Here is a 14,369-nt window from a genome sequence, read left to right as displayed (position 1 = left end):
TGTGTACTGATCACTCCCCATTGCCCTGCCAGTTTCGGATATAAACCCACTTCCCTGTCCTTCCCCAACTGACACGTGTCTGCCGCAAAATATTCCCATTGTACCACTCTCCCCCCGCAACCTCGTACATTGTGCAAACATATCCTAATGCCCCTCCTTTTTGCCACAAAACTACTTCAGCCCGTAAACGAATCAAATTTTCTCCCGTCAGTAGTATGTGAATTCCCAACTCTCACCCCTCAGATCAGTCTAAATCTCACCCGTTTTTGCATTTTCCAATCCAGTATGCCAGGTTTCTGTGCACAAGATTCTGGGATACGAAGCTCTGGGAAATTAAAGTTACTTAGTTAATGCCAAGAATCGAAAACTATGTACGGAGCTTCTCTCAGCTGATTACAAAAGGAATCTGTGATGGAGGGAGCTACACTCAATGTCTGACCCCGGCAGTGTGTGATGGGACGGTGTGGAGGATGATTCACTCTGTGTCTGACCCCTGGAGTGTGTGATGGGACGGTTTGGAGGGAGCTTCACACTGTGTCTGACCCCGGGAGTGTGTGATGGGACGGTGTGGAGGGAGATTCACTCTGTGTCTGACCCCGGGAGTGTGTGATGGGACGGTGTGGAGGGAGATTCACTCTGTGTCTGACCCTGGGAGTGTGCGCTGGGACGGTGTGGAGGGTGATTCACTCTGTGTCTGACTCCGGGAGTGTGTGATGGGACGGTTTGGAGGGAGCTTCACACTGTATCTGACCCCGGGAGTGTGTGATGGGATGGTGTGGAGGGAGATTCACGCTGCGTCTGACTCCGTGTGTATGAGCTGGGAGTGTATGTTGGGTGCTGCTCTGTGTCTGACCCGGGAAAGTGTGATGGGTTGGTGGGGAGGGAGATTCACTGTGCGTCTGAACCCGGGAGACTGGGATTGGACGGTGTGGAGGGCACGTAACTGTGTGTCTGAAGCCGGGAATGTGTGATGTGATTTTATGGACGGAGATCTACTCTGCATCTGACCCCGTGTGTGTGAGCTGGGAGTGTATGCTGGGTGTCGCTCTGTGTCTGACCCGGGGCGACTGTGACGGGACGGTGTGGAGGTAGCTTCACTCTCTGTCTCACCCCGGGAGTGTGCGATAATTCCTGTGTTACTGTGGTGTCTTCTCGTGCTGTGACACATACCACTTCATCACTTGATTTGATTTGCAGCAGCCTTGAATAACGGTTTGAACATTCGTACATCGCTTTGTAGAAAGAGGTTTGAAACGTGGATACGTAATAACACCGGTCTTTATTTCTGACCCAGTTCTCGGAACACGTTTGCTCTGAAAATCAGGGACAAGGAACAGTGAGACACAGAGTGAATCACCCTTCACACGTTCCTATCACACACAACCTGTTGACACACAGGGTGAAAGTCATTCCACGCGGTCCCATCACGCAGCCATCTCCCTCCACATTGACAGGGATCAGGCACAGCCATAGCTCCCTCCATACCATCAATCACACACTCCCGGGTCAAGACACAAAGTGAATAAAACATAGAACATAAAATAGTACAGCACAGTACCGGCTCTTCGGCCCACATTGTTGGGACGACCCTTAAACGCTGCCTCCCATATAACCCCCCCGGTTAAATTCCTCCATATACTTGTCTAGTAGTCTCTTAAATTTCACTAGTGTATCTGCGTCCACCGCAGAATCAGGCAGTGCATCCCACGCATCAAGCACACTTTGAGTCAAACAATCGTACTCTAATATCCCCCTTGAACTTCCCACCCCTTACCTTAAAGCTATGCCCTCTTGTATTGAGCAGTGGAGCCCTGGAAAAGAGGCGCTGGCTGTCCACTCTATCTATTCGTCTGCATAGCTTGTGTACCTCTATCATGTCTCCTCTCATCCTCCTTCTCTCCAAAATGTAAAGCCCTAGCCCCCTTAATATCTGATCATATTGCATACTCTCTAAACCAGGCAGCATCCTGGTAAATCTCCTCTGTACCTTTTCTAACACTTCCACATCGTTTCTATAGTGAGGCGACCAGATCTGGACACAGTACTCCAAGTGTGGCCTAACCAGAGTTTTATAGACCTGCATCATTACCTCTCGACTCTTGAACTCTGTCCCTCGACTTATAAAAGTTAACACTTCACAGGATTTCTTAACTACCCTATCTATCTGTGAGGCAACTTTCAGGGATTTGTGGGTTGAACTCCATCTACCACTTCTCAGCCCACTCCTGCATCCTATCAATGCCTCTCTGCTATATTTAACAATCCTCTACACTATCCACAACACCAACAACCTTTGTGTCGTCTGCGAATTTGCTAACCTATCCCTCTATTCCGCACATCTAGGTCGTTAATAAAAATCACGAAAAACAGGGGTCCCAGAACCAATCCCTCCATTCCGAATGTACTCCCTCCACCATGACACTCTGTATTCTGCAGGCAAGCCAATTCTGAATCCACCTGGCCAAACATCCCTGGATCCCAGACCTTCTGATTTTCTGAATAATCCCATTCTATGGAACCATAGCAAATGCCTTACTAAAATCCACGTAGATCAGTTCCACTGCACTAACCTCATCTGTATACCTGGTCACCTCCTCAAAGAACAGTCTTGTTAGACACGATTTCCCCTTCAAAAAGCCATGTTGACTGTTCCGGAGCAGACCATGATTCACTAAATGCCCATAGATCCTATCTGAATCTTTTCCAACAGCTGTCTCATCACAGACGTAAGGCTGACTGGTCTATAATCACTCCGACTATACGTGCGAACTTTTCTGAACAGGTGGACAGCATTGGCCTCACTCCAGTCTACCGGTACCATTCCCGTGGACAACGAGGACATAAAGATCCTAGCCAGAGGCTTAGAAATCTCTTCACTCGCCTTGTGGAAAGTCTAGGGAATATTATCCGTCCGTATCCGGATTACTATCACACTATGTTAACATGCCGACTAGGGGGAATGCCATACTAGATCTAGTATTATGTAACGAACCAGGTCAGGTCACAGATCTCTCAGTAAGTGAGCATCTGGGGAACAGTTCAGTAAGTGAGCATCTGGGGAACAGTGATCACCGTTCCCAGACCTTTAGCAATATCATGGAAAAGGATAGAATCAGAGGGGAAGGAACGTTTTTAATTGGTGAAGTGCAAATTATCAGGATATAAGACTGGAACTTGCGGGAGTGAATTGGGATGATGGTTTTGCATGGAAATGTACTATGGACATGTGGTCAATGTTTAAGGATCTTTTGCAGGATGTTAGGGATAAATTTGTCCCGGTGAGGCAGATAGAGAATGGTAGGGTGAAGGAGCCATGGGTGACAAATGAGGTGGAAATCTAGTCAGGTGGAACAAGGCAACATACATGAGGTTTAGGAAGCAAGGATCAGATGTGTCTAATGAGGAATACAGGGTAGCAAGAAAGGAACTTAAGTAGGGACTGAGGAGAGCAAGAAGGAGGCATGAGAAGGCTTTGGCGAGTAGGGTAAAAGAAAACCCCAAGGTATTCTTCAAATATGTGAAGAAAAAAAGGATGACAATAGGAAGATAGGACCGATTGGAGATGAAGGTGGTAAGGTGTGTCTGGACGCTGTGGAAGTGAGCGAGGTACTTAATTAATACTGTTCTTCGGTATTCACCAATGAGAGGGAACTTGACGGTGAGGACAATATGAGTGCGGTCGATGTTCTGGAGAAGGTTGATAATAAGTGTGAGGAGGTAATGGAGTTGCTAAAATGCATTAGGACCTATCAATGTCTCTCTGCAATCTTCGACAATCCTCTACACTATCTTCAAAACCACCAACTGTTGTGTCGTCTGCAAAGATGCCAAGTCATCCTTCTACCCCTACATTCAGGTCGTTAATAAACATCACGAAAATTAGAGATCCCAGAACAGATCCTTGTGGGACGCCATTAGTCACAACTCTCCAATCTGAATTACTCCCTCCACCACAACCCTCTGCCTTCTGCAGGCAAGCGAATTCTCAAACAACACGGCCAAACATCCCTTGATCCCATGCCTTCCGACTTTCTGAATAAGCCTACAGTGTGGAACCTTGTCAAATGCCTTACTAAAATCCGTGTAGATCGCATCCACTGCACTACCTTATCTATATGTCTGGTCACCTCCTGAAAGAACTCTGTCAGGCTTGTAAGTCAGGATCTGCCCTTCACAAAGTCATGCTGACTGTCACTGATCAGACCATGATTCTCTAAATGTCCATAGATCCTATCTCTAAGAATCTTTTCCAACAGCTTTCCCACCACAGACGTAAGGCTCACTGGTCTATAATTACCCGGACTATCCCTACTACCTTTTTTGATCAAGGGGACAACATTAGCCTCCCTCTACTCCTCCGGTAGCATTCCTGTGGACAACAAGGACATAATGATCCTAGCCAGAGGTTCAACAATCTCTTCCCTTGCCTCGTGGAGCAGCCTGGGGAATATTTCGTCAGTCTCGGGGAGTTATCCGTCCTAATGTATTTTGGCAACTCCAGCGCCTCCTCTCTCTTAATATCAAAATGGTCCAGAACTTCAACATCACTATATTGCCCTCAAAGTCATCAAGATTCCTTTCATTGGTGAAAACCGAAGAGAAGTATTCATTGCAGACCTTGCTCTCTTAAACCGCCTTCAGGCATATCTTCCCACCTTTATCTCTAATCGGTCCTACCTTCACTCCTGTCATCCTTTTGTTCATTACATAATTGAAGAATTCTTTAGTGCTTTCCTTACCCCTATACGGCAAGGCCTTCTCATGTCTGCTTCTGGTTCTTCCCTGCCTCTTCTTAATCTCCTTTCATGCTACCCTCTATTCTTCAATAGCCCCATCTCATCCTTGATCACTAAACCTCATGTATACTGCCTTCTGCTTCCTGACTAGATTTTCCAACTCACTTGTTCCTTCACCCTACCATTCTTTATGTTGTTCACCCGGACACATATATCCCTAACATCGTGCAAGAGATTCGACCACTGGTCCACAGTACATTTCCCTGCACAATCATCATCCCAATTCACACCCGCAAGTTCTAGCCTTATAGCCTCATAATTTGCCCTTCTTCAATTAAAAATTTTTCCCGTCCTCTCTGATTCTACCCTTTTCCATGATAATGTTAAATGCCAGGGAGCGATGGTCACTGTTCCACAGATGCTCACCCACTGAGAGATCAGTGACCTCACCCGGTTCGTTTCATAATACTCGATCAAGTATGGCATTCCTCATCGTCGTCCTGTCAACATACTGTGACAAGAATCCGTCCTGGACACACTTATCAAACTCTGCCCCATCTAAACGATTGGAACTAATCAGGTGCCAATCAATATTAGGGAAGTCACCCATGATAACAACACTGCTATTTTTGCACCTTTTCCAAAATCTGCCTCCCAATCTGCTCCTCGTATCTCTGCTGCTCCCAGCGGGTCTATAGATTACCCCCTGTAGAGTAACTGCTCCCTTCCTGTTCATGACTTCCACCCATACTAACTCAAAGGAGGATCCTGATACATTACCCACCATTTCTATAGCTGTAATAGTAACCGTGAGCAGTAATGACACACTTCCTCCGCTCTGCACTCCCCCACTCTCTATCGCTTTTAAAGCAATGAAATCCAGGAATATTGCGAATCCATTCCTGCCCTGATGCCAGCCAAGTCTCCGTAATGGCCACTTTATCATAATTCCATGTATGCATCCAAGTTCTCAGTTCATCAGCTTTGCTGCTGATGCTTCTTGCACTGAAGTACACGCACTTTAGCCCTTCTACCTTACTATCTTTACACACCTTCTCTTTCCTTAAAGCCTTTTTTATGTTAGATCTGGCTTTACTCCATGCACTATACTTCCAGTTCTCTCATGACCTCTATCCTCCTCCGCCTCACCATCTGCTCTAACACTGTGTTTCCTCTCCCCCTGCAAATCCAGTTTAAACTTCCCGAAGCTGTACTAGCAAACCTTCCCGCAAGGATATGAGTCCTGCTCCAGTTCAGGTGCAACCCGTCCCGTAGGAACAGGTGCCACCTTTCCCGGATCAAGGCCCAATTGTCCAGAAACATGCAGCCCTCCCTCCTGTAGCCACGTATTTAGCTGCATTGTCTTCCTATTTCTGGCCTCACTAGCACGTGGCACGGGTAGCGATCCTGACATTGCAACCCTGGAGGTCTTGTCCTTCACCTTTGCATCTAACTACCGAAACGCTCGTTGCAGGACCTCTTCCTTCTTCCTGTCCACGTCATTGGTCCCTACATGGACCACAACATCTGACTGCTCATTCTCCCTCTTGAGAATACTGAGAACTCGATTCGAGATATCGCGGACCCTGGCACCAGGGAGGCAACAGATCATCCGGGATGCTCGATCCCTCTCAAAAACCTCTTTTCTGGCCGCCTACCTATTGAATCCCCTATCACTGGTGCTCTCCTCTTTTCTCTCCTTCCCTTCCCAGCTGAGGGTCCAGTCTCGGACCTTGCAACTTGTCCCTGGTAGGTCGATAGGAATGGCCACAGAGGTGCTCTGTCTTTCTGTCTATTCCCCTTCCCTCTCCTAACAATCATCCAGCTACCTGTCTCCTGACTCTCAGCAGTGACTATCTCCCTGTAACTCCTGTCTATTTATGCCTCTGCCTCCCGACAGATCCGAAGTTCATCCAGCTCCCGCTTCAGTTCCCTAACACGGTTTGTCAAGAGCTGCAGCTGGATGCACCTTTTGCAGGTGTAGTCATCAGGGACAACTGTGAATCTCATACCCATCGCACACGCACGGGGAGTGACACAGAATAAAGTTCCCTCCACAACGTCCCGTCACAGATTCACAGGAACAGGCACAGAGTGAAGTTCCCTCCACATCATCCTTCGCAGACTCTCCAGTCAGGCACAGATTGAGGTTACCTCTACCCCCTCCCCGATACACTCACGGAGTCAGACACAAATTGATTGTTGCTCCACACCATCCCATCACAGATTCTTGGAGTGAGCAGCGGAGTTAAGCTACTGACACAGCGTCCAATCGCACACTTGGGATCAGACACAGTGTAGCTCCTTCTGCACCCTGCGATTACTGACACCCGGAGAAAGACATGGAGTGATGCTCTTTCTGACTCTCCCATGACACACCCACAGGGTCAAAAACAGTGTTCATCATCAGCACCGTCTTATCACAGAACTCGCGTGATCAGACACAGAGTGAATCTCCCTCCACACCGTCTCATCACACTTTCCCGAAGTCAACACGCAATGAAACTACCTGGCCACCGTCCCATCACAGGCACCCGGAGCCAGTTATAGAGTGAAGGTCCCTGCAGGCGATTCAATCATACAGTTCCTGACGGGTCAGACATGAATTTGGTTTGCATCCATAATGTCCTTTCACAGACTCACGGGGACAGACGAAGAATGAATCTCTTGTCTCAAGGTCCCATCACACACTCCCGGTGTCAGACACCGAGTGATGCTCATTCCACACTGTCCCATCACACACGACCCGAACTCTAACCCACAGTAACACATACCCCTTGCTTGAAACATGGAGTGAAGTACCCTGCACACTCTCCCATCTCACAGTGCTGCGGACAAACAAACAGTGAACCTGCTCCACACTAACCCATTACACCCGCCCGTGATCAGACAGAAAATGAAACACTCTCGGTACTATCCAGCTGCATACTCCCGTGGTCAGACACAGTATGATGCTCTTTCTACCCGTGACATCACACAACACAGGGGTCAGAAAACGAGAGAAGCTCCCTCCGCACCGTCCTATCCCATACCCCTGATAACAGAAACAGAACGAAACACCATCCTGTCACGCCTCACGGTTCCCGCTGTCAGACACACACAGGACCCCCCCCACCACGCACAGCAACACCCACCCCCGCCCCCGACACAGCTTCCTATCACACGTACAGAGTGTCAAACGCACAGTCCCATCATCCCATCATACACACACGTGGTGAGACACAGATTTCAGCTCCCTGCACACCGTCCCATCACACACTCACACGGTCAAACGCAGAATGAGTCTCTTTCTCCACAGACTCATCACACACTCCCGGTTTGAGTCCCAGAGTGAAGCCGCCGCAACACCGTTCCGTCACACACTCCCGGATTCAGCGTGAAACTATCTCTCCACGGTGCAATAACAGATTTCAGTGGGCAGACATTGGTTACATCTCTCGGGGCACTGTCCCATCACACAGTCCCAGGGTCAGACACAGAGTGAAGATCCCTCCACACCGCCACTCACACTCTCCCTGGGTCAGAGAACCGAATTTAGATCCCTCCACATAGTCCAATCACACATAGCCTTTGTCAGACACAATGTGAATCTGTCTCTCCACGGCCCCATCACACACTCCAGCGGTCAGTCACAGAAAGAAGCTCCCTCAGCACACATGACAAATGTTAGAGGGAGAGTGAATCTCCCTCTGCTGCTTCTCAACACACCACGGATCAAAGCGTCAGACCCAGAGGGGAGCTGCCTCCACACGGTCCCATCACACAATCCCGAGTCCAACACAGTGTGTATCTCCCTCCTTACGTCCCATGACACACTTCCTGGCGAGTCACAGAGTGAAACTCTCTCTGAAACGTCCCAGCAAACCCCACAAAGAGAAGTTCCGCCCATAACGTCCCATGGCACAGTCACAGGGTCAGACTCCGTCCACAATATCCAATCACACAGTCTGGTGTCACATAGAATGATGGTCCCTCTGCACTGTCCCATCACACAATCCCGCTGTCAGACACAGAGTGAATCCACCGAAACAACTTTCCATCACACTCTCCTAGATTCAGTGATAGAGTGAAACTTCCTCCACGCAGCCCCTTCACACAGTCACTGGGTCAAACACATAGTGGATCATCCTCCATACCGTCTCTTCACACACTCCCGATGTCAAGCACAGATTGACGCTTCCTCTCTCCATGCCGGCCCTGTGATGGGGAGCGGGTGAAAGAGGGGGATGATGTCTCACCTCTTCTGCTGGTCAATAATTCACAGATTTGAGCTTTGGTTTCGTTGACAGATTTGTACTTCGTTTCCATCTCAGTGATCTGGTGACGGAGATTGATGTGCGTTCCTTTAAGAAAAGACAGATTAGAGTTGAGCGAGGAAAGCTTGGATTGAAGAGATGAGTTTAACTCATTGCAGTTTCGGTCGGAGGTGATCTGAGACTGACGAATCTGTGACACTGAGAGAGATGGTGAAGGATGTTTTACGTTTACAGTGACACGTGAATCAGCGTCACGCTACCGAACGGGTCACAGAGAGTGTTGTGTCAGTGTCACGGTGAAGGGTGTCACAGTGAAGATGTGATGATGGCACAATGGGAGGCGTCGGCGCCAGCTTGAAGGGCGTTTCTGCGTCACGCTTAGGGGTTATCAATCTCCCGTTGATTTTGTTGTTGTTGATACCATGGGGGTTTGAGTCAGTATCGTACGGGGCGTGTCCGAGTTGCTGTGAGGGACGTGTCGGTGTCACTCTGATAGGAGTTTCTCTGCCACGGAGAGAGGTGTGCCGGGTCACAATGAAGTGTATCTCGATGTCAAGGCGAAGAAAATGTCAGGGTGAGGGGCCGTGTGGTGTCACCTTGGGTGGAGTATCTGCGTCATGGTGTTCTAACGTATGACTGTGTCACGGTGAGAGACATGTCATGGCCACGGTGTGTGTGAGAGTGTCACGCGGAGCTGTGTGTCCGTGTCACAGAGAGTACTATGTCGGTGTCTTTGTAAATTTAGCTGTCGGTATCACGTTAAGGGGTTTGCCTGTGTCAGGGTGAGGTGTGGGTAATTGCCTCAGTGAGCGGTGCATCGGTGTTATGTTGAAAGGGGATACTGTCTCGGTAAGGAGAGTTACAGGGAGTTCTGAATATTTTACACGATGCGGTGCGGGGCGGATCACGTTGAGGAGCGTGAGGGTGTCACGGTGTACGGTACCTCAGTGTCACGGTGAAGAGCGTGTCGGTGTCACTGTGAGGTGTGTTTCGGTGTCTCCTTGAGGAGTTTATCAGTGACACGGTCAAGGGCATGCCGATGTTACAGTGAGGAGTAAGTTGCGGTCAGTGTGACTCCCTTGTGTGTCTTACGGCGATTTTCGTGTCAGTGTCGCGGTCAGGAGTGTATCTGTGTCTCGTTGAAAGTCGTGACCGTGCTACGGAAACAGCATTGTTGATGTTATGGTGAACGGCGTGTCGGTGTCAGGACGAGTCTTGATTGTGTTACGGTAAAGCCGTGTTTTTATCACGGTTAGTGGTGTGTCCGTGTTATGGTGATGTGTTTTAATCGGTGTTACGGTAAGGGATGTGTCGGTGTCACTCTGATGTTTTACAATAACAATATATTCCACTCTCTTTATTTACGGCGTGACTCCACCGGGAGACCGTTCCACTCACCATGGATCGAGAGACCGGCCACGATCACAATGAGGGCGAACGTAACTAGGCAGAGTAGGCAGATCAGACTGCACGGTTTATTTCCGATCTTCACATTCGACTCCTGTTCATGCGCAGCTGTGGAGAGACCAGACGACCATGCGACCATAAAATATAGTAGCAAAAGTAGGCCATTCGGTTATTCAAATCTGACCCGCCATTCAATAATTGGCTGAACCAATTATTCCGTTATCCCCCACTCCCCTGCATACTGCCAAACCCTTCGATATCCCGGCTAATCAAGAAACTATCGTTCTCTGCTTTAAATGCACCAAATGATTTGGCCTCCAAAGCCGCTTGTGGCAACAAATTCCACAGCTTTACCAGTCTCCGACTGAAGTAATTTAGCTGCATCTCTCTTCTAAATGGACGATCTTCAATCCTGAAGTCGTGCCCTCTTGTCGTAGACTCCCCTATCAAGGGAAATAACTTACCATATTTCACCTGTTCAGGCCTTTTAACATTCGGAACGATTCTATGAGATCCCCCCTCATTCTCCTGAACCCCAGGGAATACAGCCCAAAAGCTCAAGATGTTCCTCATACCCTAACCCTTTCATCCCTGGAACCATTCTGCTGAATTTTCTCTGAACCCTCTCCAATGTCAGCACATCCGTAAGGAGCCCCAAACGGCAGAGAATACTCCAAGTGTGGTCTCCGAGTGCCTCAACATATAACAAGTGACGTGTCCACAATAGCGTCATAATTATGAACTCTGACCTGCTTGGGCATTGGTTGGCAGCTCGCTGGGTCCCGCGGCAATGGGAGGAGCCTCATTCACATCGATGACGGGCTCGTCGTTCGGAACGTTCACCTCTGTGTAGGTGGAGCCCAGACCACCTGGGACGCAGAGCGAGGGAGGAATAGAGAGAAGGTAATAGAAAGAGGAGTGAGGACAGAGCGAGGGGGCAGAGATAGCGAGTAGGGAAAGTGCGGGTTAATTAAAGAGGAGAAAGGATGAGAGACAGAGAGAAAGAAGGTGAGGGGACGGCGGAAGACAGGGGGGAGAGGATGAGAGATGGCTGGAAAAGAAGAGACAGTAGTGAGCGATAGAGGCAATGAGCGGCCAAATGGGAGAGAGAGAATGGGGAATGAGAATGGTAAGCGGAGACGGAGAGAGTGGCAGAGGAAGAGAGAGAGAGATTGTGAGAGAGGGGAAGTGAGAAGGGAAAGCATGAGCGAGAGGGCGAAAAGGGGAAGCAACCGATAGTGAGAAGAGGTTGCAGAGCGGGAGCGAAGCACAAAATGGTGTGAAGGGGAGAGAACAGGGAGAGAGGGGAGGAGATAGCGGGAGGTTAGATAATGAGCAAAGAATGAGGGAAAGAGTGCGAATGAGAGAGCGAGAGTGAGGAAGGGAGAAAGGGGGAGTGTGATAGAGGGGAGTTCGGAGAGTGAGGCGGGGGAGGGAAGGGGAGTGTGCTTGAGATTGAGGAAAAGGGTGAGCTTTGGAGAAGGGAGGGAGAGAGGAGAGGGGAGAGGGCAGAGGGGAGGGAGAGAAAGATGGGGAGACAGAGGGATGTTGATAGGCGAGCGAATTTAGTGAGAGTGGGCAGAGAGAAGAGGAAGGGGAGTGGGAGAACGTGGTGGAAAAGATGGAGTGGATCAGTGGAAAGTTTGTGAGGTGGAGAGTGCTAGGGCAGAGGAGAGGAGAGAAGGAAGGGGATGAAGGGAGGGAGAGCGGGGAGAGGAGGGGAGAGAGAGGGAGACAGAGAGAACAGAGGAGAGTGAAAAGTGGTTCGAGTGTCGTTCAATTTATCCACAGCAGTGTCTCCTTTCGCCTCCTCTATGGCCTTCCTCGTCACCACGGCTCCAGTGGTGTTCCTTTCTTACCGACCCTCCCACAGAGCTTCCTCCACTCCGACACCCCCCACGGCGTTTCCTCCGCTCCGTGTTCCCCACAGTGCTCCCTCCTCAATGTCCCCTTTTTCCTCAGAGACACTCCCAAGCAGTCCCTCCTCACCCAAATCCACAGCATACCCACCACTGCACGCCTCGCAGAGCACCCCCTCCTCAGCGCCCCCTCCCACAGCGCTCCGTCCACACTTCCCTTCACGAAGGCAGAATCCACACCAAACACTGTCCCCCGCTTCAAGGTGATGAATCCTCACCGTACGTCCCAGAGCGCCCCCTCCACTCCGACTCTCCCACAGCACCGCCTCGTCATCACATCCCACAGCGCTCCGTCCACACATCCCATCACAGAGCGCACCCTCCACACCGACCCTCCCACAGCACCGCCTCCTCACCCCATCCCACAGGGCTCTGTCCTCACAACCCCTCACGAAGGCACCATCCACACCAAACACCGCCCCCCCCGCTTCAAGATGCTGAATCCTCACCGTACGTCCCAGAGCGCCCCCTCCACACCGACTCTCCCACAGATCTCCCTCATCAGGGCCTATACCATGGGTTCCCACTGACGTACTCTACAGCAACTAATCAGTAGCGTTAACAGTACTGTTGCTCTGAGATCTCTCGACAGGAATGGACACGTCTCCTAAACAGAGTCAAACCAGCAAAGATGAAACTGACCTCCATCTCCCCGGACCCGGGGCGCCGAGAGGGCTGTGACATTCAGTTCCACGTACGATACATCCGGTTCAGCTGGGAACAGAACACAGAGGGTGACAATCAGGGTGGGGCTAGCTCCGAACCGTCACGTCACGGACTCCCGGGTCAGACACAGTGAATCTCCCTCCACACCGTCCCATCACACACTCCCGGGGTCAGACACAGAGTTAAGCTCCCTCCACACCTTCCCATCACACACTCCAGGGGTTAGCTACAGAGTGAATCTCCCTCCACACCGTCACATCACACACACCCGGAGTCAGGCACAGAGTGAAACACCCTCCACACCCTCACATCACACGCACCCGGAGTCAGGCACAGAGTGAAACACCCTCCACACCCTCACATCACACGCACCCGGAGTCAGGCACAGAGTGAAACACCCTCCACACAGTCCTATCACACATTTCCTGGACAGAAACACAGTGAAGCTCTCGCCACACTGTCCCTTCACAGATTCCCGAATTAGTCACTAAGTAAAGCTCACTTCACAGCGACTCGCATAAGCTACTGGGGTCAAAAACCGAGTAAAGCGCCCTCAGCACCGGCCGACCACCCCACCCCACCTCCCCTGGGTCAGCCATGGAGAGTAGCTGCGTCAACGCTGTCCTACCTCATACACCCGGTGTCAGACACAGCGGTAATCTCTCTCCCTCTCTCCGCACCACTCACCTCTCGAACGAGCTTGTGGGTCCGTTCTTGGGAGCCGCATATTTGCGTAGGTCTCGCTCTCGTCCATCCTATCGCGTCTCTGAGCTTCTGAAAGGGATGGGACCTTCGGGACAGGAAACCTGGAGTGGGACACCGTCTCCCACAAGCACCCGATGAACAACCGATGAAGAGAGGGGCCGAGAGATGGGGGATGAAGTGCGGAGAGGAGAGAGATTGAGTGCCTGTGAGGGGGAGGTTGAGAGAGATAAGAGTGGTCGGGGCGGGGTGGTGAGAAATAGAGGGAGGAGAGAGATTTGGGGAGTGACTGGCCACAGGACACACCCCCAACGCACACTCGTCTTTCTCGTCCTCTATCTTCCCTTCCTTATCGCACAGCACTCTCTCTCTCTCTCTCTCTCTCTCTCTCTCTCTCTCTCTCTCTCTCTCTCTCTCTCTCTCTCTCTCTCTCTCTCTCTCTCTCGCTCTCTCTCTCTCTCTTCTCTCTCTCTCTCTCTCTCTCTCTCTCTGTCTCACTCTCTCTCTCACATACACTCCATATCGTTCTCGTTTTTCCGCTCCCACCTTTCTCCTCTTATCTGTTATCTCTCTCTCCTTTCCATCTTCCCACACACTTTCCCTCCTTCCGCCACTCACTCCCATTGCCACTCGCTCTCCTTCCACATCTCCCATCACACTTTCCCTTTCCGAATTTTCGAGGA

Source organism: Hemitrygon akajei, unplaced genomic scaffold (assembly GCF_048418815.1).
Source record: "Hemitrygon akajei unplaced genomic scaffold, sHemAka1.3 Scf000035, whole genome shotgun sequence".
NCBI lineage: Eukaryota > Metazoa > Chordata > Chondrichthyes > Myliobatiformes > Dasyatidae > Hemitrygon > Hemitrygon akajei.
Note: the sequence above shows the minus strand (reverse complement) of the source record.